Source organism: Bos grunniens, chromosome 5 (assembly GCF_055505025.1).
Source record: "Bos grunniens cultivar Pamir isolate PY7600 chromosome 5, Bosgru_T2T1.0, whole genome shotgun sequence".
In the NCBI taxonomy this organism is placed as follows: Eukaryota; Metazoa; Chordata; class Mammalia; order Artiodactyla; family Bovidae; genus Bos; species Bos grunniens.
The window spans coordinates 84,044,465-84,066,776 of NC_141169.1; the positions used below are offsets into that span (position 1 = coordinate 84,044,465).

Here is a 22,312-nt window from a genome sequence, read left to right on the forward strand (position 1 = left end):
CTGCGGCCTACGTAAGTGGTGCAAACTTCTTGTCTTGAAGTTTTATTGGTCTCCCGCGTAAACCAAGCTACTCAGCTTCTTTTCTCCACTGAATTTTCCTACTGAGCTATCCTCATTCTATTGTTCCCTATATCTCTAATTAGCATATAAATAGTCGCCTAGGCCGTCTCTCCTTCGAATACCCTGGATCAGCTGGGGCTGGTCCCCAGCATCTGAGGTTATTGATATTTCTCCTGACAATCTTGATTCGAGCCTGTGCTTCATCTAGCCTGGCATTTTCCATGATGTATTCTGCATATAAGTTAAGTAAGCGTGGTGACAATATACACTCTTGATGTACCCCTTTCCCAATTTGGAAGCAGTCCATTGTTCCACATCCGGTTCTAACTGTTGCTTTTTGACCTGCATACAGATTTCTCAGGAGGCAGGTAAGGTGGTCTGGTATTCCCATCTCTTTCAGAATTTTCCACAGTTTGTTGTGATCCACACAGTCAAAAGCTTTAGCGTAGTCAATGAAGTGTAAGTAGATGTTTTTCTGGAACTCTCTTGCTTTTTCTGTGATCCAGTGGGTATTGGCAATTTGATCTCTCGTTCCTCTGCCTTTTCTAAATCCAGCTTGAGCATTTGGAAGTTGATGGTTCACGTACTGTTGAAGCCTGGCTTGGAGAATTTTGATCATTACTTTGCTAGTGTGTGAGATGAGCAATTGTGCAGTAGTTTGAACATTCTTTGGCATTGCCTTTCTTTAGGATTGGAATGAAAACTGACCCTTTCCAGTCCCATGACCACTGCTGAGTTTTCCAAATTTGCTGGCATATTGAGTGCAACACCTTTAGCAGCATCATCTTTTAGAATTTGAAATAGCTCAACTAGAATTCCATCACCTCCACTTGTTTTGTTCCTAATGATGCTTCCTAAGGTTTATCCATCAGTGGACACTTAAGCTGATTCCATATCTTGGCTATTGTAAATATGCTGCAGTGAAATGGGATGTATATAGCTTTTCAAGGTAGTGTTTTCATTTTCTTCAGATACATACCCAGAAGTGGAATTTCTGGATCATATATGGTAGTTATATTTTTTAATTTTTGAGGAACCTCTATTGTTTTCCATAGTGGCACCAATGGTTAAGAGTCTCCCTGCCAGTATAGGAGACACAAGAGGTGCAAGTCAATCCCTGGGTTGGAAAGATCCCCTGGAGTAGGAAATGGCAACCCATTCTAGTATTCTTGCCTGGAAAATTCATGGACAGAGGAGCCTGCTGTGCTACAATCCATGGGCTCACAAATAGTCAGACACAACTGAGCGTGCATAGGCATGCACGCACACATGCACCGATTTACATTCCAACCAACAGTGCACAAGGATTCTCTTTTCTCTACATCCTTGCTAGCACTTGTTAATTGTTTGTCTTTTGTTAATACCATTCTAACAGGTGAGAGGTGGTATCTTATTTTGGTTTTAATCTGTATTTCCCAGATAATTAGTGATGTTGAGCACCTTTGCATATACCTGTTGTCCATCTGAATGTCTTATTTGGAAAAACCGTTTATTCAGGTCTGTTATCCACTTAAAAATTGGATTTTTCTTTTGCTGTTGAGTTGTATAAGTTCTTTATATATTTTGGATATTAACTCCTAAATATCTGTTATGCAAATATTTTTTCCTGCTCAGTGGATTGCCTTTCATTTTGGATACCTTCCTTTGCTATGCAGAAGCTTTTTAGTTTGACATAGTTCCACTGTTTATTTTTGCTTTTGTTGCTTTTGTTTTAGGTGTCAGATTAAAAAAATCATCATCAAGAGTGATCTCAAATAGCAGCTTACTGTCTTTGTTTTCTTCTAGGAGTTTTAAGGTTTCAGGTGTTACAGTCAGGTCTTTAATCCATCTTGAGTTAATGTCTGTATATTGTGTAAGATAGTGGTCCAGTTTTATTTGTTTGCATGTGGCTGTCCAATTTTCCCAACACCATTTACTGCAGATACTGTCCTTTCTTCATTGTATATTCTTGGCTCCTTTGCCAGAGTTAATTGAACATATATGTGTGGGTTTATTTTTGGGTTCTCTATTCTGTTCTGTTTATCTATGTGTCTGTCTCTACCCGCCCCTGCCATACCATACTGTTTTAGTTACTATAGCTTTGTGAAAGTGAAGTTGCTCAGTCGTGTCCGACTCTTTGTGACCTCATGGACAGAAGCCTACCAGGCTCCTCTGTCCATGGGGTTTTCCAGGCAAGCGTTCTGGAACAGTTTGCCATTTCCTTCTCCAGGGGATCTTCCCATCCCAAGGATCAAACCCAAGTCTCCTGCATTGTAGGCAGACGCTTTACTGTCTGAGCCACCAGGGGAGATTTTTTGTAATAGCATTTGAAATGAAGGGGCATAATGCCTCCAGCCTTGTTCTTTCTTAAAGTTGTTTTTGATATTCAGGTTTTTTTTGTGTGTGTGTGATTCCATATAAATTTTAGGAATGTTTGTTCTAATTCTGTGAAAAATACCATTGGAATTTTGATAAGGATTGCATTGAATCTGTATGTTGCTTTGAGTAGTATGAACATTTTAACAATATTATTTTTTTCTATCAATGAATATAGAATATCTTACCATTTATTCATGTCTTCAGTTTCTTTCATTAATGTGTTATAATGTTCACTATACAACTCTTTCACTGCCTTGCTTACATTTATTCCTAGGGTTTAAAAGCTGATTAACTCATAGAGAAGTCACTGAAACCTATTTGTTTTCAACAATTGAATCATATTACACATTTAATATCAGTGACTTACTTTTCCAGATTTTCTATAATTTTAAAACCAGGAAAATGTTTCCCCTTTAGCAGGGATGCAAATAATTGTTGAATTGGTTACATAACTCAGTATTTTCTTGATTACACTTTGTGTTTATTGATCAATAAACATATTTGGAAAATAGAAATAATTTATGTTAGTTGTGTACATCATTAAATACCTTGTTTTAGGCAGTGGTTTTAAAACTATACTCCAAATATCATCTGATTACAATTCAACAGATTAGTCATGACATTTGGTGTGTCATTAAGGTAACCTACCAGATTACTTTTTTTTAAACCTTGAAACATCAAAAAAGAGATGAGACATAAGTTTAAGATATGTTGATTGTTAGAAAGAAATCTAGTGAAGCTGTTTCTTAAAATTGCAGTGCTTACGGAAGCTTAAAGGACGAAATAGTAAACACAGTTACAAATCAAGTTACGTGTTTAATCAAGATATTCATAAATTAAAGGAAATGTAACATTAAATGAAGGAAAATAAAGCATTTCCTATCACATCCTTTCTTTTCCTGTTTTTAAATTCCAGGCTTTTTAGAGAAAACTTTAGCTACTTAACAATTCTTTAGCCATGGATGGAATACTTATGAGTCTGGCCCAGTAACAGCCCCTGTACTGCCAAGTTCTTGGAATTTAGATTTTCGACAGTCTGGGAAGAGGCTTTTGATTAGTTTGTGAGCAGAAGGGAGGACTGAACATCCCTGTGGCACTGCGCTGAGGATAGGGAAGAATTAGAAAGGGTGGACAGTGGGGAAGCAGCGAGTTCCTACTGTATAACTTTTTTACATTCAGAGAGAATTCAGTAGTTTAGAATGTTGAATTCAGCAGGTAGCTGAAAATGTCATTTCGCTAATTTAACACTGAAAAATAGGACTCTACAGGGGAAAAGCTATAAGGATTTTGGGCAATCCTTTACTATGGGGACTATGCATAGAATTACTTTGAGAGAGGAAACCAGAAAAGGCATGTGGTGATTCTACTGGTAATAGTAAATCTTGTCCACAGAGAATTATGTGCCTTTTTCATAGATTTTCTTTGGACAGGACAAAAGCAAGGGCCAAATGCCATGGTGAAGAATTTTTATTCTTTATATGTGTGTGTGTGTGTGTGTATGTATGTATGTGTGTGCTCAGTCATGTCCAACTGTTTGTGACTCCATGGACTGTAGTCCGCCAGACTCCTCTGTCTGTGAATTTTCCACAAGGATACTGGAGTGGGTTGCCATTTCCTCCTCCAGGGGATCTTCCCAACCCAGGGACTGAACCTCCATCTTCTGGGTCTCCTGCATTGGCAGGCATATTCTTTACCACTGCACCACCTAGGAAGCCATTTCTTCTCCTGGCAGCAGTTGTCAGCATCTGCATGGATGAGACCCTCCAGTGACGAAGCCCTTAGTGTCTATTCCAGAACCAACACACAGTTGCAGAATTTTGTCTCTTGACGGATGTATTTTTTCCATGTAATTTGTTGTTGTGAATGGTATTGTGACTTAATGTACGAAGTGAAAAACTTTAATAAAAAGCTGAAAGTTGTATTGGTTTGTGGGAGAAATTGAGTATGTTATGAAGTCTACATTTGTTTCTTAGAGGATGTCCAATAAGATGGGGTAATCGTGGATGTTTATCTTTTTCTTCTTGATTAGAAGTTTGGTTTGAAATCATCAGTTTGGCAAGATGACTGGGCCCTAAAAACAGTTGCTCTAAAAGGCAATTTAAAAAGTATTTTGAATAAACGTTACTTAATATCTTTTTAAAGCTTGTTGTTTATCCATCTTATATAAAATAGTTATCCTATTATATAGCACAGGGAAGGGGCTTCCGTGATAGCTCAGTTGGTAAAGAATCTGCCTGCGGTGCTGGAGACCCCATTTCGATTCCTGAGTCCGGAAGATCCACTGGAGAAGGGATAGGCTACCCACTCCAGAATTCTTGGGCTTCCTTTGTGGCTCAGCTGGTAAAGAATCCACTTACAATGTGGGAGGCCTGGGTTTGGTCCTTGGATTTGATCCCTGGGTTGGGAAGATCCCCTGGAGAAGGGAACAGTTACCCACTCCAGTATTCTGGCCTGGGAATCCTATGGACTGTATAGTCTGTGGGGTGGCAAAGAGTTGGACATGACTGAGCGACTTTCACTTTACTTCATAGCACAGGGAACTATATTCAGTATCTTGTGACAAACCGTAATGGAAAAGAATATGATAAAAGAATATTTTGGTGCATATATATCAGTTCAGTTCAGTTCAGTCGCTCAGTCGTGTCCTACTCTTTGCAACCCCATGAATCGCAGCACACCAGGCCTCCCTGTCTATCACCAACTCCCGGAGTTCACTCAGACTCACGTCCATCGAGTCAGTGATGCCATCCAGCCATCTCATCCTCTGTCGTCCCCTTCTCCTCCTGCCCCCAATCCCTCCCAGCATCAGAGTCTTTTCCAATGAGTCAGCTCTTCACATGAGGTGGCCAAAGTACTGGAGTTTCAGCTATACACATAAAAGGGTCACCTTGCTATACAGAAGAAACTAGCACAACATTGTGAATCAACTATAATTCAACAAAATAAAAAAATCTGTTTAAAGCTTGACATTATAAAAGAGAAAGAATGAGAAAGACAGATATAGAAGACTAAGGAGAGCATGAGTTACCTAAAGACTGTAACTGGTTTTTTTCATGGGGCAAAATGACTGCTGGTGACATTGTTTTTCTCTTGCCTCTCCACGGGGGCAAGAGAGTCATAGCATGTTGAGGAAACTGAGAAAATCTTAACCAAAATGTCAAATGTTGCTGTCTCTAGGGAGACATCTTTTATACCAACCATAGGTAAACTTTTGGCTGGTCTTATTAAGTCTACTCCCTAAATGTATGGTGTTAAAAATTATATCTTAGAGAAATTATATCTTTTCATAGATGGTTGGTATTTATATGTCTACTGTGCTGAATGAGGAAATGTAATTTTTATTTAGAGACTGCAAATCTAGAATTAGGAGGCCTAATTACTCCTTTAAGTTTTTCAGAATATCAGTTTGTGAGATTCCAAAGTTGTAACAATTATGTGGAAAACCTAGGATGAGAAAGAGAGTATGAGTGTTGGTAGACCAGTTGCTGCTTCCTGTGAATTCAGTGAAAAAGGCTGGTGAAACCTAACTTCTGTCCAGACATTTTTAGAGAAGAATGAAAGTAGTGGATCCCTCATGAATATGAATCAGTGAATTACTTGGGCAGGATAAAAAAATTCATTGTTTACCTTTGATTACTTGGTCTTCAGTTTCCCTCCATAGGATGGCAGAAGGTTGAGATATGAGTTATTTTGTCTGGAAAAAGAATCTGCTCTTGGTAACTTAGAAGTAGGAATAGCCAAAGCAGAAGCCACCAGAACACATTCTTAGAGACAGTTTTGATGAGAAAATAATTCTGATGCATCAGCTGGTGTTTAAACATCTCCAAAGATCTTTTTTTTTTTTTGAATAAGGGTAAGCAGTGACCCTGGTTCCTGTTTTTTTTTTGTTTTTTTTTTTTTACCAGATACTAGTCGGAAAGAGTCGGACACGACTGAGCGACTGAACTGAACTGAGCTGAATCTGATCAGTATCAATTTAGAAGGAAACCGTTTTGCAGGTGAAAGGAAGTTGCTTTTCTTTTGGGTCCAGGAAATGCAAATGTGAAGCATAAACAACCTGTATATAAAAGGGAGTTAGAAAGTAGGGCAGAATATCCGCATCCATTCTTATGAAGGGGAGAATGCAGACGATGGTACCTTTCTTGAGTTTGTCTTTGTACAATTAATTTTCCTCTCACTTAAAATTCTAAAGATGAGGCATAACTTCAAGAGAAACTTCTATAATGGTAATTTCCCCTTTGACTTTTGCTTGTTGCAACTTGATTGCTCTTTAGTTGTATTGAATTACAGCATGGAAACTTCCAAATACAAATTAAGTTGCTAAGGGAGAAGAAAAAAATTGCTTGTTAATAATAGCAGTATTTGTAAACTGGGCCCTTCAAAACTTAATGTGGATGGGTGTGGGGGTAGGGATGGAATTTTCCTTTTAAAAAGAGATGTGTAATTCCTTTGCATCCCATCAGTTTTAAAAAAGTTATTGAGCTATTTGTTGGCGAAGAACAGCTTCCTAGGAAGAGGAGACTACGTGATTTGAGGAGAGGATCTAAATATTTTATTCTCTGTTCCTTACAGCCCTTAATTGAGGTGCTATTATTTGAGGTACTTTCTAGGTTTGTAGGGTTTAAGGCAACCACTTTTTGGGCTTCCCTGGTGGCTCAGCAGTAAAGAATTCGCCTGTCAATGCAGGAGACTCGGGTTTGATCCCTGAGTCTAGAAGATCCGCTGGAGAAGGAAATGGTAACCCATTCCAGTATTGTTGCCTGGGAAATCCTGTGAACAGAGGAGCCTGGTGGGCTACAGTTCATGGGTTATCAGAAGACTTGGACACAACTTGTGACTAAACAACAACCACTTATTAGCTGTTAGTTTTATTTCTGTAGAAAAATAAAGTATGAAAGAAGTTAGCTTCCTAATAGATGTTCAAGGAGAACAATATTTATATAAAATCCCTGTTGAATAGAGTGTGTCTTCTTTGAACAAAACTATGCTAACATTATGATAGGAGAATTTCCATAAGAACTTAAGACTTCTTGATCTTAAGGTATGCTTATGTTCTAAGAGTTTTTCTAAATCTTTTGGCTGGGGCCTGGGGGAGGCCATGTTCCCTTTTGAGACTAAGAGAAAATTTATGGTTCAACTTGCCACGAATATACACAAACATAAAATTTTACATATATTGAGGGTGTTCAATGCTCCCTAAAGGTCCACCTTAGGTCCACCCACTCTGTGGACCTAAGCTTGTGAGCACTTGTATTAGTATGTAATTATGGTGCTTATATTAAGATGTAAGCTCTGGGTTTGGTCTGTCTTGTACTCTGCTTTTTACCTGGTGCCTAGGACCATGCCTTCACAGTCAGCCCTCAATGAATGTTTGTTGAATGAATGAGTCAGGGACAAAATGAATGTATGTTGTTTGTGATTACATGGCTACTCTGGATTTTCTGGTTGCTTATATTCAATACTTCACCAGTTCTTTACTAGCTCTGTGCCCTTCATGGGTACATTAACTTCTTTTGCAAGGAGTAGAGACCCAATCCGGTTAAATAAAATAAAGACTTTTGGGTTTGCGTTGCTGAGAAGTGCATGAGGAGGTCTCGCTTCAGGTACAGCTGGAACCAGGGGTTCAGTTGATGAGACCGGGATTTTGTCTTTTGCTTCATTTTTTCCCCTCCTTTTAGGCTTTCTGCTCTGGCACTTTTTCCACCCATGGTGGGGAAAAATGATTCCTGACAGTGTTAGACCTACACTTTCCATCACAATTCTTGATTCTAGAAGGAGATTGGGACAGCTTCCTTTCCCGTTGTTCATATCTGCTTCTGTAAAGGTGCTTTGGCCCTGCTGGGGTTGCATACTGTCCTCTGGATGAAGCACTGTGTCTGGGAGGATGTGACAAGAGGGGTCAGCCTAGGCCTCTTATCCTCCCTTGGGTGGCCGAGAGGTCTTCTTGGTTCTTAACTATGCTCTGTTGAGTTTTAAGTGGAAAATGGAAGCTTTGAAAGGTTAAGGAGCAGAATAAAATGTAACATATGTCTGAGGCACCTTTCCTATACAATTCATTTCAGGTTGATATGGTCTTGAGATGTCAATGGGTCCCTTACTGAGCAACTGGTTTTTTGGATGATATCACCAAACACACTTACATCCTCAATGGAATGACTCTATCTTTCTTGCAGAATTTTTGAGAATTAAGAGAATAAATGCCAACGTTAACTAAGTGAGCATAGTAATCTTGTGAAACCTGTTATAAATCAGAGAGAGCTTCTGTCTTCAGATTGAAGGCACAGTGATGTGGATTTTCTGTACATGTTCTAGCTTTGACTTACCAGCCTTGCAGTGACTCCTGTAGGGCATCAGCATGTGCTGAACACCCTGTGCTTGGCAGGGCTCATACACGGAACCAGTGCAGGATGGCTCTGGGTGGGGAAGGAAATACTTTAGAATATGTGGGTGTTGTTTGAAACACTCTGCTATGTATTTCAATTATAATTTCACTGTTCTTTCTTTGACATATATTTCATTCAACAATAATTTTCTAATGATGCATATATATATTTTTTAAAGACAAGAGGAGTGTTTTCTTTCTATACTTATTATGCAAGTTTGAGAATAACCCACTGAGGAAGGTTCAAATGCATTGAAAATCTTGAGATATATTTTGATAAGACAGCTTAATTTTGAAATGCATAATGTTCTTAATTTTCTGTTTGGTTCATTGTGGACCCGTGTTGAGCAGGAGACTATTAAGTCCTTGATGCAGTGCTGACTTTTGAAACTTAGATTAAAAATTTTTTTAAAAATTTATTTAATTGAAGGATAGTTACTTTACAATATTGTGATGCTTTTTGCCATACATCAACATGAATCAACTTCCCTGGTAGCTCAGTTGATAAAGAATCTGCTTGCAGTGCAGGAGACCAGGGTTCAATCTCTGGGTTGGGAAGATCCCCCAGAGAAGGAAATGGCAACCCACTCCAGTATTGCCTAGAAAATCTCATGGATAGAGGAGCCTGATGGGCTGCAGTCCATGAGGTTGTAAGAGTTGGACATGACTTAGGGACTAAATCATCATATACATGTGTCCCCCCTATCCTGAACCCCCCTCCCACCTCCCTCCCCACGCTATCCCTCTGGGTTGTCCCAGAGCGCCTGCTCTGGGTGCCCTGCTTCATGCATCAAACTTGCACTGGTCATCTATTTTATATGGTGGTATACCTGTTTCAGGAGAAGGCAATGGCAACCCACTCCAGTACTCTTGCCTGGAAAATCCCATGGACAGAGGAGCCTGGTAGGCTGCAGTCCATGGGGTCGCTAAGTCGGACACGGCTGAGGGACTTCACTTTCACTTTTTGCTTGCATGCATTGGAGAAGGAAATGGCAACCCACTCCAGTGTTCTTGCCTGGAGGATCCCAGGGACGGGGGAGTCTGGTGGGCTGCCATCTGTGGGGTCACACAGAGTCGGACACAACTGAAGTGACTTAGCAATACCTGTTTCATTGCTATTTTCTCAAATCGTCCCACCCTTGCCTTCTCCCACTATGTCCAAAAAGTCTGTTCCTTATGTCTGTTTCTCTTTTGCTACCCTGCATGTAGGATAGTCAGTACTGTCTTTCTAAATTCCATATATATATGTTAATATACAGTTATTTGTCTTTTTCTTTCTGACTTACTTCACTATTGTCAGTCCTCAAACACAGCAAACATGCTCTCACTGTGCTGTTTCCTCTGCCTGGAATGCAGTTCTCTTAGATAACTCCCTTACCTCCGTTATATCTTCTATCATGTTTTATGTTTCCTTTTTAAAGTAGTATTTATCCCTTAGTGCATCCCATGGATGGAGGAGCCTGGTGGGCTACAATCCATGGGGTGGCAAAGAGTCAGACACGACAGAGCGACTAACACAGTATGTAATTAATGGATTTATTGTGTTTAGTGTTTCTTATTTGTCTCTTTCCTGCTACTCCCTACTAGAGTGTTGGTTTTGTTTGCTCTTAGAACAATGCCTGGCACATCGTACTGCTCAGTCAATATTTGTGGAATGAATGAATTTCCTGATGAAGAGATTTCAATTCATTTTTTCTATAGTGATTGCCTTACTGCTGAAATTTTTTCAACAGCTATGTGTTAATAATAAATAACAGGAATGAAAATGATGAATCCTAATAATTATTGAGAATGTACTTTGTGCTGGGTATTTATAATAAATAACATTGATGATGATGGTGGCTATCCTTTATTGAATGTTAACTTTGTACTGGGTGTTTTGCATTGTCAAATCAGTTGTTTTTTCAGATCAACTGTATGAAGTTAGTACTAAGTTATCTCAGTTTCATAGGTAGGCCAGAGAAATAACTTCCCAACATCACACATTTATATGGAATCAGTACAATTGTGATATTAGAATATTAAAAGAAATATGTATTGTTAAGGGCTTTTTTTAAAAAAAAAAACAACAACCTTCTTTTTTTTGGGGGGGGGGCTGTGCTGGGTCTTTGTTGCTGCATGTGGTCTTTCTCTAGTTGTGCCAAGCAGGGCTCCTCTTTTTTGCGGTTCTTGAGCTACTCATTGCAGTGGCTTCTCTTGTTGCGGAGCACAGGCTCTAGGAGTTAGGGCTTCAGTACTTGCAGCTCCTGGGCTCTAAAACATAGGCTCAGTAGTTGTGGCTCGTGGGCTTAATTGCTCCTTGGCAGGTGGGATCTTCCTGGACCAGGGATCGAACCCATATCCCCCTCATTGGCAGGTGGATTCTTATCCACTGTGCCACCAGAGAAGTTCCAGAAACATGTGTTGTTAAATTTATATTATCCTGTTTTTGTCCTAATCTAGTAGAGCCAATATCTCTGTTTGGGAACATTTATTTGTGTTTTTTTAAGTTAAAAATTTTAAACGAGTATTTATTTATTTTTGGCAGTGCTGAGTGTTTGTCGCTGCACAGTGGACTTCCTCTAGTTGCAGCGAGTAGGGCCTACTCTGTATTTGTGGTGCTTGGGCTTCTCATTGTGGTGGCTTTTCTTGTTTTGGAGCACAGGCTCTAGAGTGCAGGCTCAACAGTTGTGGTGCACATGGTTAGTTGCCCTGCAGCATGTGGGATCTTCCCAGCCCGGGGATCGAACCCTTGTCTCCCGCATGGGCAGGCAGATTCTTAACCCTTAGACCACCAGAAATGTCCCTTATTTTTGATGATCACTGTCTGAAGGATTAGGGTTTAGAATTAGGAGTATCCTTCCGTTTGGTCTTCCCTGGTGGCTCAGTGGTAAAGAAGCTGCCTGCAATGCAGGAGACTCAGGTTTGATCCTGGGTGGAGAAGATCCCCTGGAAGAGGGCATGGCAGTTCACTCCAGTATTCTTGCCTGGATAATCCCATGGATAGAGGAGCCTGGTGAGCTATAGTCCATGGGATCTCTAAGAGCTGGATACGACTGAAGTGACTGAGCATGCACATCCTTCCATTTATAGGTAAATTCATTACCTAGGGTTAATTATAAATTCTACTTTAAGAGGACTAGTATTTCTGCTTCTCAGTTCACTTCAGTCACTCAGTTGTGTCCGACTCTTTGCGACCCCATGGACTGCAGCATGCCAGGCCTCCCTGTCCATCACCAACTCCTGGAGTTTACTCAAACTCATGTCCATTGAGTTGGTGATGCCATCCAACTGTCTCATCCTCTGCATCCCCTTCTCCTCCCGCCTTCCATCTTTCCCAGCACCAGGGTCTTTTCCAATGAGTCAGTTCTTCACATCAGGGGGCCAAAGTATTGGAGTTGCAGCTTTAGTATCAGTCCTTCCAGTGAATATTCAGGACCGATTTCCTTTAGGATGGACTGGTTGGATCTCCCTGCAGTCCAAGGGACACTCAAGAGTATTCTCCAACACCACATCTTCTAGGCATTGGGAAAAAATTTTTGTCCAACTTGGAAGCAAGAGAAATGATTTAGTACATACATTTGTGGCTCTTTTCAGCCATCAGATTTCTCTGCTTTTTTGTTTACCTTTGATTTTACTGTCAATTGGCTCTCTGTTTAGAGATTGTGTGGTTTGTTTCACTATTTTCAGGTAAGAATACTTTCACTCTATCCCAGAAAGACAGGTCTCTGCCCTTTAATTAAAACACTGCAGAAGAGGATATATTTGTCATTTCAGCTACAACTAGACCATTGACAGTAACACAAATAAGTTTGGAATTATTTTCTTTGTGCACAGAATGACTTAAAAGAGGGTATGTCCACTGATTCCATCCATACAAATTATATGTGTGACTTTAGAATGATGTCTGTTTTTTTAAACCTATATTTACTCACATTTAGCCACTGTTAATTAAATGTTGGAAGCTGTGTCTCTGAAGGATCTATGTGACAGTGTGAACTTTTTTTTTTCCATAAGAAGGATTTTTAAAGCTCCCCCCTTTTTCTGGCAATTCTTAGAAATGTCCCAGTTCTTGTTGACTCAGAAAGAGTCATCTGCTTGTAGCTTTAACACTGTAACTTTTATACCCTCCAACTTACTGGAAAAAAGAAGTTTAGTTTCTTATGCTAATCATTGTGAGAATTGGTTTATGGTTCCCAGAGGTTTTTCTGGTGAGGGAACTTCTCTTGCCAACTATTTCCTCCTAGGTATGTTTCTCTTTTATGTCTGATTAGCATGAGATTTGGTTCTCATATTCATCTCTTTTTGAAGAAGGTAGCATAGTTAAAAGACCAGGGAAGACACAGGTCCTAACAGCTTTAAAACTAATTGCTAGTTGCATTGTACTCTGGAGATTTCAAAGGAGAGAAATGTTTTTGGCTAAATTATGTTTGTTCTGCCTAGGAGCTCCTACTGACTGGGTTAGTTTTTGAGGTCTTTTTTAGCCACTCATTTCTGTAATATATGATTGTTACTTTATGTTTTGCTGCGGGCATGAGCCCGGGAGGAGCAATTCGATCACTGTTATGTATTTCATTCATCTTTTCTTCCTGTGTTCTTCCTGCTACCTCTTTATCAACCTTGTTTGTCTTTTGAGATTTGTTTTCTTTATCCTTGTGGTCCACTGAAGTATGTAAGTTCATTCATTCAGCAGTTATTTCTATGTACTGACTATATGCCAGTCACTATGCTAGGTATTGAGAATATGAAGATTAAATATATAGTGCTGCAGTCTGGAGAAGGAAATGGCAACCCACTCCAGTATTCTTGCCTGGAGAATCCCAGGGACAGGGGAGCCTGGTGGGCTGCTGTCTATGGGGTCGCACAGAGTCGGACACGACTGAAGCGACTTAGCAGTAGCAGTAGCTGCAGTCCCCAAGGATCTCAGTGTTTATTAGAGGCATGGAACTAAAAGTATTATACAATATATAGCAGCTTGAAAGGGTGCATATCAAATATGGTGGGATCATAGAAGGAGACCCTAAGCTTCTAGAGGATTGATGAGTATGGAGTTTTAAGCAAAATATGTGTACTATGAGCCAAGAGAATTTGTCAAAACCTTGTAAATTTAGGCTATACTGTCAAAATATAGTAGGGATACGAAAACCATATAATCTGAAAAGAGTTGAGGGCCCTGGTATATACTTTTTCCCTGGTATATACTTAGATGAAACTATTTGCAAAGCAGATATAGAGAACAAACATCTGGACACTAGGAGGGCAAAAGGAGAGTGCGATGTATTGGGAGATTGGGACTGACATAAATGTTTATTTACATTTATACACTGTTATGCATAAAATAGATGACTAACGAGAACCTATCATTTAGCACAGTGCTCTTTGGGTTCAGAGAGAGGGTATATGTATGTGTATAGCTGATTTACTTTGTGGTATAGCAGAAACCAACAAAAACATTGTAAAGCAAGCAAACTCCAGTAAAAAAAAAAAAAAAAAAACTTAAGAAAACAATGCCAATAGATTGCTGGATGCACCGCTGCCACACACTTTCAATTTATAAAAAGAATGCAGTATCTGTAAAGCACAATAAAGCAAAGCACCATGACACAGGTATGCTGCCTGTATTTCTGCTGCCTTTTATATCTCTTACCTGTTTTTTCCATTCTCTGCAAGATAAATTTCAGAGACAAGAAGAGGCCTTTTTGAGTTGCAGCCCAACACTGTAAAGCCATCGGTTCTGCTTTATCCATGGATGGTCTTGCTTTGTTGAAACATTTTTTCAGCAAGGCCTAATCTAAGAAGACTAAAGGAACAATCAGAATATTAGTGGGTATTGGATCTTGTTTGTTTTCTTATCAAATGAAGGTTGTGTCCCCACAGTAATTATCTGAGTGTGCATTCTTAACTAGATCTTTCATTTCCTAGAGGTGCAAACTTCAGAAAAAGATAAACATAATTTCGGAGATAATGTTATGCAAACACTACATGGCAAATAGCTTTCATAAGTGTCATAATACACTTACGTGGTAGGTTCTTTCAGTCAGTTCAGTTCAGTTGCTCAGTCATGTCCAACTCTGCGACCCCATGGACTGCAGCATGCCAGGCTTTGCTGTCTATCACCAACTCCTGGAGCTAACTCAAACTCATGTCCATCGAGTTGGTGATGCCGTCCAACCATTTCATCCTCTTTTGTCCCCTTCTCCTCTTGCCTTCAATCTTTCCCAGCATCAGGGTCTTTTCCAATGAGTCAGCTCTTCGCATGACCAAAGTATTGGAGTTTCAGCTTTAGCATCATTCCTTCCAAAGAAATCCCAGGGCTGATCTCCTTTAGGATGGACTGGTTGGATCTCCCTGCAGTCCAAGGGACTCTCAAGAGTCTTCTCCAACACCACAGTTCAAAAACATCAGTTTTTCGACACTCAGCCTTCTTATGGTTCAACTCTTACATCCATACATGACTACTGGAAAAATCATAGCCTTGACTGGACAGACGGACCTTTGTCGACAGAGTGATGTCTCTGCTTTTTAATATAGCTGTCTAAATTGGTCATAGCTTTTCTTCCAAGGAGCAAGTGTCTTTTAATTTCATGGCTGCAGTCATCATCTGCAGTGATTTTGGAGCCCAAGAAAATAAAGTCTGTCACTGTTTCCACTGTTTCCCCATCTATTTGCCATGAAGTGATAGGACTGGGTGCCATAATGTTTGTTTTTTTGAATGTTGAGCTTTAAGCCAACTCTTTCACTCTCCCCTTTCACTTTCATCAGGAGGCTCTTCAGTTCCTCTTCGCTTTCTGCCATAAGAGTGGTGTCATCTGCATATCTGAGGTTATTGATGTCTCCTGACAATCTTGATTCCAGACTGTGTTTCATCTAGCCCGGCATTTTGCATGATGTACTCTGCATATAAGTTAAATAAACAGGGTGACAATACACAGCCTGACAATATACAGGTTCTTTAGGTTCTTGTTATTAATCCTTCGTTTTACAGATGAGGAAACTGAAACTCAAAGAAGTTAAATAACTTTCCTAGTGTCACACAGCCAGTAAGTGGCAAGGTCAGAATTTGAATCCAAGCAGTCTGATGACACCAGAGTTGCAAATCTTGATCATTACACTATGTGTAACATTATTAATGCTAATTGGTTAACAATCATTTTTGCCCTGTGCTCATAATTTCTGTTATACTTCTTATTCTCAACTGTCCCCGTGTGGATTTTATTTATTGGTGGGAATACTAGGAGGATGGAAGGGAAAAGACAGCATATGAAGTAAATCAGTAAATTTGAGAGACCTGGAATATTAATGTTCTATATACTCTCAAAAAGAAAATATTTTCTTCACTTGTTGTTTTATATATTTCTATGAGAAGTTGCATATTTTACATATGGCCGTTAGATCAGGCTTGCTAATTATGGGTTTTAAAGCATATAACCTTGCTATATTTTGTCTGCTTGCCCTATCAGTAATTGAGAAATATGTTGAAATCTCCCACTGTGATAATATCTTTGTTAATTTCTCCTTGTAGTTCTAAAATTTTTTTTGCATAATTTGAGGCTGTTACATTAAAATTTAGAATTGTTATGTATTCTTAGAGAACTGAAACACTTCTTGTTATTTAATCACCTTATTTGTTTTGAATAATGCTTTTTTAAAAAAATTCTGAAGTCTATTTTTCTACCGTAGCTTTTTTTTGATCAGTATTTCTTTAATGTGCTTTTCTCTGTCCTTATGTTCTAGGTATAATTCTAGTAAATAACATATGGTTGGATTTTTTCATTCAGTCTGGACATCTTTTTTTTTTTTAGTCTGTCTTTGAAGTGGTATGTTAAAAATTAAATTTATTATGATTAATATTGACTCATTTCTACCTTCTTACTTTGTGCCTTATGTTAATCATGATTTTCCCAAATTTTTCTTCTCTCTTAATTCTTTTTTGGATCAATTGAATTTTTGCTTATTTTTCTTTTTGTTCTGTTCATCCTTCTCTGTTGGCTCTGTATTTACATATTAATACTAGTTCTGTTTCAGTATTTTAAAAATTATGCTATGCACACTCAGTAAAGTAGAAAGTTAATTGATATTTAGCTAATTCCTGTACAATTTAGAACCATGGTCACTCTCTTTTTACTTATATGCAGATATCTGATATGTAATGTTGTACTTTTAAAAAAATCATGTTAGTCATTATTATTCTCTTATACTAAAAATTTTATTTACATTTATTCACATGTTAGTTTTTTCCTTCCAATGTCTTCTTAGAACTGATATTTTTGTACTAAGATAATTTTCCTTCTACCTGAAGTATATCCTGGAAAGTTTTTTAGTGAAAATCTGTTAGTGGTAAATTTTAGTTTTTATCTATCTAAAAATACTTTGATATTACCCTGTTCTTAAAAGTTACTTTTGCTGGGCACACAGTTTCAACTAGATGATTACATTCAAAGAAGTGATTCCAAAATCTTCTGGCTTGTATTGACTCTGAGACGCTAGCAGCCCAGTGGGTTGTGTTTTCTGTATTTGTGGATTCATACCTTTCATTAGTTTAGGAAATTCTCAACCATTATCTCTTCAAATATTGCCTCTCTTCCATTTGTCTATTATTCCAAGGATGCTAAATGTAATACATTGATACTTTCTCATTCCATCCCTTGTGTTTCTTGGGTGTTAGTCATTCAGTTGTGTCTGACTCTTTGTGACCCCATGGACTGTAGCCCCCAGGCTCCTCTGTCAATGGGGTTTTCCAGGCAAGAATACTGGAGTGAGTTGCCAATCCTTTCTTCAGGGGATCTTTCTGAGCCAGGGACCGGACCCAGGTCTCTTGCATTTCAGGAGGATTCTTTAATGTGTAAGCCACCAGGGAAGGCCTGGTGTTTCTTAACCCCTATTTCATATTTTTTCTCTTTCCTGTCCTCTGTTTCATTTTGAGCGATTTCTTAAGATCTGTCTTCTAGGTTCTTAATTAGTTGTGTTTGATTTTCTATATTAAACCTACCTACTTAGTTTAACAATTATTTTTTGTTTCTGGAAATTTTTGTCAAGTCTGTCCGGCCATTTTTGATGGGCTCTTTCTCTTTTTTCATTTAAGAAAAGTATCTTTAATGTCTATAAATATTTATAATAGTTATAGTTTAAGTTGGTAATTAAATTGCCAATATCAGCTTGATCATTGAAAAAGCAAGAGTTCCAGAAAAACATCTATTTATGCTTTATTGACTATGCCAAAGCCTTTGACTGGGTGGATCACAATAAACTGTGGAAAATTCTGAAAGAGATGGGAATACCAGACCACCTGACCTGCCTCTTGAGAAACCTGTATGCAGGTCAGGAAGCAACAGTTAGAACTGGACACAGAACAACAGACTGGTTCCAAATAGGAAAAGGAGTACATCAAGGCTGTATATTATCACCCTGCTTATTTAACTTACATGCAGAGTACATCATGAGAAATGCTGGGCTGGAGGAAGCACAAGCTGGAATCAAGATTGCTGGTAGAAATATCAATTACCTCAGATATGCAGATGACACCACCCTTATGGCAGAAAGTGAAGAAGAACTAAAGAGCCTCTTGATGAAAGTGAAAGAGGAGAGTGAAAAAGTTGGCTTAAAGCTCAACATTCAGAAAACTAAGGTCATGGCATCCGATCCCATCACTTCATGGCAAATAGATGCGGAAACAGTGGCTGACTTTATTTTTCTGGGCTCCCAAATCACTGCAGATGGTGATTGCAGCCATGAAATTAAAAGACACTTACTCCTTGGAAGGAAAGTTATAACCAATCTAAACAGCATATTAAAAAGCAGAGACATTACTTTGTCAACAAAGGTCCGTTTAGTCAAGGCTATGGTTTTTCCAATAGTCATGTATGGATGTGAGAGTTGGACTATGAAGAAGGCTGAGCGCTGAAGAGTTGATGCTTTTGAACTGTGGTGTTGGAGAAGACTCTTGAGAGTCCCTTGGACTGCAAGGAGATCCAACCAGTCCATCCTAAAGGACATCAGTCCTGGGTATTCATTGGAAGGACTGATGTTGAAGCTGAAACTCCAATATTTTGGCCACCTGATGTGAAGAGCTCACTCCTTGGAAAAGACCCTGATGCTGGGAAAGATTGAGGGCAGGAGGAGAAGGGGACAACAGAGGATAAGATGGTTGAATGGCATCACCGACTCAATGAACATGGGTTTGGGTGGACTCTAGGAGTTGGTGATGGACAGGGAGGCTGGGTGTACTGTGGTTCATCAGGTCACAAAGAGTTGGACATGACTGAGCAACTGAACTGAACTGAAAGTAAATGTTAGTTATAGTTTAAGTTGGTAATTAAAGTGTATGTTTGTTGTTGTTTTTGCTGATGCAATAGCAGCTTGCTGCAGTAGAAACTTTGGAAATATTCGAACTCATATTTCTTGAGTACAATCTACAGTATAATTGCTATAGTTCTGGACAGAAAATAGTAAACAACTATGTGAAAGGGTGAGTGAGTGACCTAAACCAGGCAGAAACCTGGGGCAGGGGAGGTGTCTGTTCTTGGAATAAGAGAGTGTTATTAGATGAATTTCCCATTTTATAGCCTTTTTACTGGTAGCACCTTTAAGATGGTGCCAAACAGGTGGCAAAAACTCAGATAGGCATGACAATCTGGTATTAGTATTAACAAAGTTCTGGACCTGAACTTTGCCCAGTCTGTCACTTTTACCAGTGCCAAAGATTTTCTAGCTCTCTGCAGATGACTGAGAACTGGTAATAGTTAAGGTAACCTTAACCATCATTAAATAATTGATCTCAACTGATATCGATGACCATTTATATCCTGAGAAAGACACTTTGTAAATGCTTTGACTTTCATGAAAACAGTAATGGGCAAGCTAGAATAAAATGCTGCCTACACTGGCTTGCAATAGTATTGGGTTCAAAGACGTTGAGCAGACAGCATAGAGAGGATCAAGGAAAGAAAGTTATTAGATGGAGGAGGAAAATCTGAGAAGAAAATGATTGCTTTCTTTGGCTAGATTAAGACTTTAAGCTTTCAGATCAGATCAGATCAGTCGCTCAGTCGTGTCCAACTCTTTGCGACCCCATGAATCGCAGCACGCCAGGCCTCCCTGTCCATCACCAACTCCTGGAGTTCACTCAGACTCATGTCCATCGAGTCAGTGATGCCATCCAGCCATCTCATCCTCTGTCGTCCCCTTCTCCTCTTGCCCCCAATCCCTCCCAGCATCAGAGTCTTTTCCAGTGAGTCAACTCTTCACATGAGGTGGCCAAAGTACTGGAGTTTCAGCTTTAGCATCATTCCTTCCAAAGAAATCCCAGGGCTGATCTCCTTTAGAATGGACTGGTTGGATCTCCTTGCAGTCCAAGGGACTCTCAAGAGTCTTCTCCAACACCACAGTTCAACAGCATCAATTCTTTGGCACTCAGCCTTCTTCACAGTCCAACTCTCACATCCATACTTGGCCACAGGAAAAACCATAGCCTTGACTAGACGAACCTTTGTTGGCAAAGTAATGTCTCTGCTTTTGAATATGCTATCTAGGTTGGTCATAACTTTCCTTCCAAGGAGTAAGCGTCTTTTAATTTCATGGCTGCAGTCACCATCTGCAGTGATTTTGGAGCCCAGAAAAATAAAGTCTGGCACTGTTTCCCCATCTATTTCCCATGAAGTGGTGGGACCAGATGCCACGATCTTCGTTTTCTGAATGCTGAGCTTTAAGCCAACTTTTTCACTCTCCACTTTCACTTTCATCAAGAGGCTTTTTAGTTCCTCTTCACTTTCTGCCATAAGGGTGGTGTCATCTGTATATCTGAGGTGATTGATATTTCTCCCAGCAATCTTGATTCCAGCTTGTGTTTCTTCCAGTCCAGCGTTTCTCATGATGTACTCTGCATATACAGGCAAATCCTTTCTGAAGTCATGGTTAGGTAATACATGTTTCTCTTTGAGAGGCAATGTGTAATTCTTTTAGTTTTTTCCCACCAGTTCTTCCAACATCCATACTCTGAATATAATTGTTTCACTAAATGATGGCTTCTTGCAGTGATTTCTAAAAATGTTAATGTGTGAGCAACAGCATTGCCTGTGTAGTCCTCAGGATATGCATTTTGTTTAAAGGTCTTTAAGTCATTTGGCATAGATGATAGTGCAGATCAAAAAATTTAAGCATAAAGATTCACTCAGTATTTTTTGGGATTTCTATGTAGTATTGTTTGATAATTTAGTGTTTATGCTATAATTTATATGTGGTTTAGATTAGTTTTATCTTTCATGGAAGAACAACTGGAAACATTTGAAATACGTAAGAGCAAGCACAACTTCAACTTTGGAAGGAACCAATTTTAGAAATATTAGCAGCTTGAAAAACTTACATGTGGAATTAAATATACTTTTAATGTTTAAACTTAAAAGTATTTGTGTTAGTAAAAATATATTATTGAAATAGGAAACCTAATAAGAGAAAATAATGTTCAACTTAATTGATTTAACTTTTAAAAATCTCACATTTCCAATGGCAAAAGGGAATTTAATTCTACTTGTCAACGTAGGCAAAATATGAGTCCAGGTCATGAGTGAATTTTCTATGTTGCATCTGTTTTACATTTACAAGTTAGAACACTCTTTGGCAGAAAGTTTAGTAATGAAATTACTTCCCTTTTTGTGTGATTAGAATTGTTTATGGCGTTATACAGGGGTGTATGCACAGGACTTATCAGATCTAAGGTATGGAACTGGACATTTGTAGAACCTAGTATTTCATGTTAAGTTACTCTGAATTATGAGACAGATTAGTTGGCTTACAAACAAGAATCTATAGGCCTTGTTGCTGTTCAGTTGCTAAGTCACATCCGATTCTTTGTGATGCCACAGACTGCAGCACGCCAGGCTTCCCTGTCCTTCTCCATCTCCCAGAGTTTGTTCAAACTCATGTCCATTGAGTCGGTGATGCCATCCAACCATCTCCTCCTTTGTTGCCCCTTCTTCTCCTGTCTCAATCTTTCCCAGCATTAGGATCTTTTCCAGTGAATTGAGTTGGCTCTACAGGCCTGGAGGTTGGCTTTTTACTTAGGCAACTTGAGTATTGGTCAGTAAAAAAAATGTTCCTGTTACTAAATGGCAAGAGCTTAAGATGCTAAAACACTGCATTCTAAGACTGTGGTGAATGAATGGAACAAAGATCACACACTAGTACTTTGCTTGGTATGATAAAATAATAAATAAACTTCAAGCAATTTATTCTGAACAGTTAAACTTTCACACTACAATATATACAATATTTTAACCAATACAATATTGTAATTAGCCTCCAATTAAAATAAATAAATCTATATTAAAAAAAATAAAACCAGAATTTGCTACTGAAAGGTGATACCAAAGCGAACTTTGATTACAAAATAGAATCAGAGAAATGAGAAACCACAGAAATAGAAGGAATTTGTGAGATCACAGCTGCCCCATTTAGAAAATGAGGCAGAGAGAGGTTAAGTGGCTAGCATAAACACAGCTGGTTGTAAAGTGGCAGACCAAGGATTTGAGCTCAACATGT

The 22,312-nt window shown here is 38.9% G+C and overlaps 1 protein-coding gene across 2 annotated transcripts in view; it reads left to right on the forward strand.

Annotated features, from left to right (window-relative positions):
- ITPR2 (inositol 1,4,5-trisphosphate receptor type 2) overlaps positions 1-22,312 on the forward strand; it is a 586,442-nt gene that overhangs the window by 33,488 nt on the left and 530,642 nt on the right. The window contains exon 1 of one of the 2 annotated variants that reach the window (XM_086401653.1): positions 6,323-6,416. The exons of the other annotated variant lie outside the window; for it this stretch is intronic. The gene's annotated coding sequence lies outside the window, so the exon portion shown is untranslated. Of the gene's footprint in view, positions 1-6,322; positions 6,417-22,312 lie in introns of those variants that run through there. 2 annotated transcript variants of the gene reach the window in all.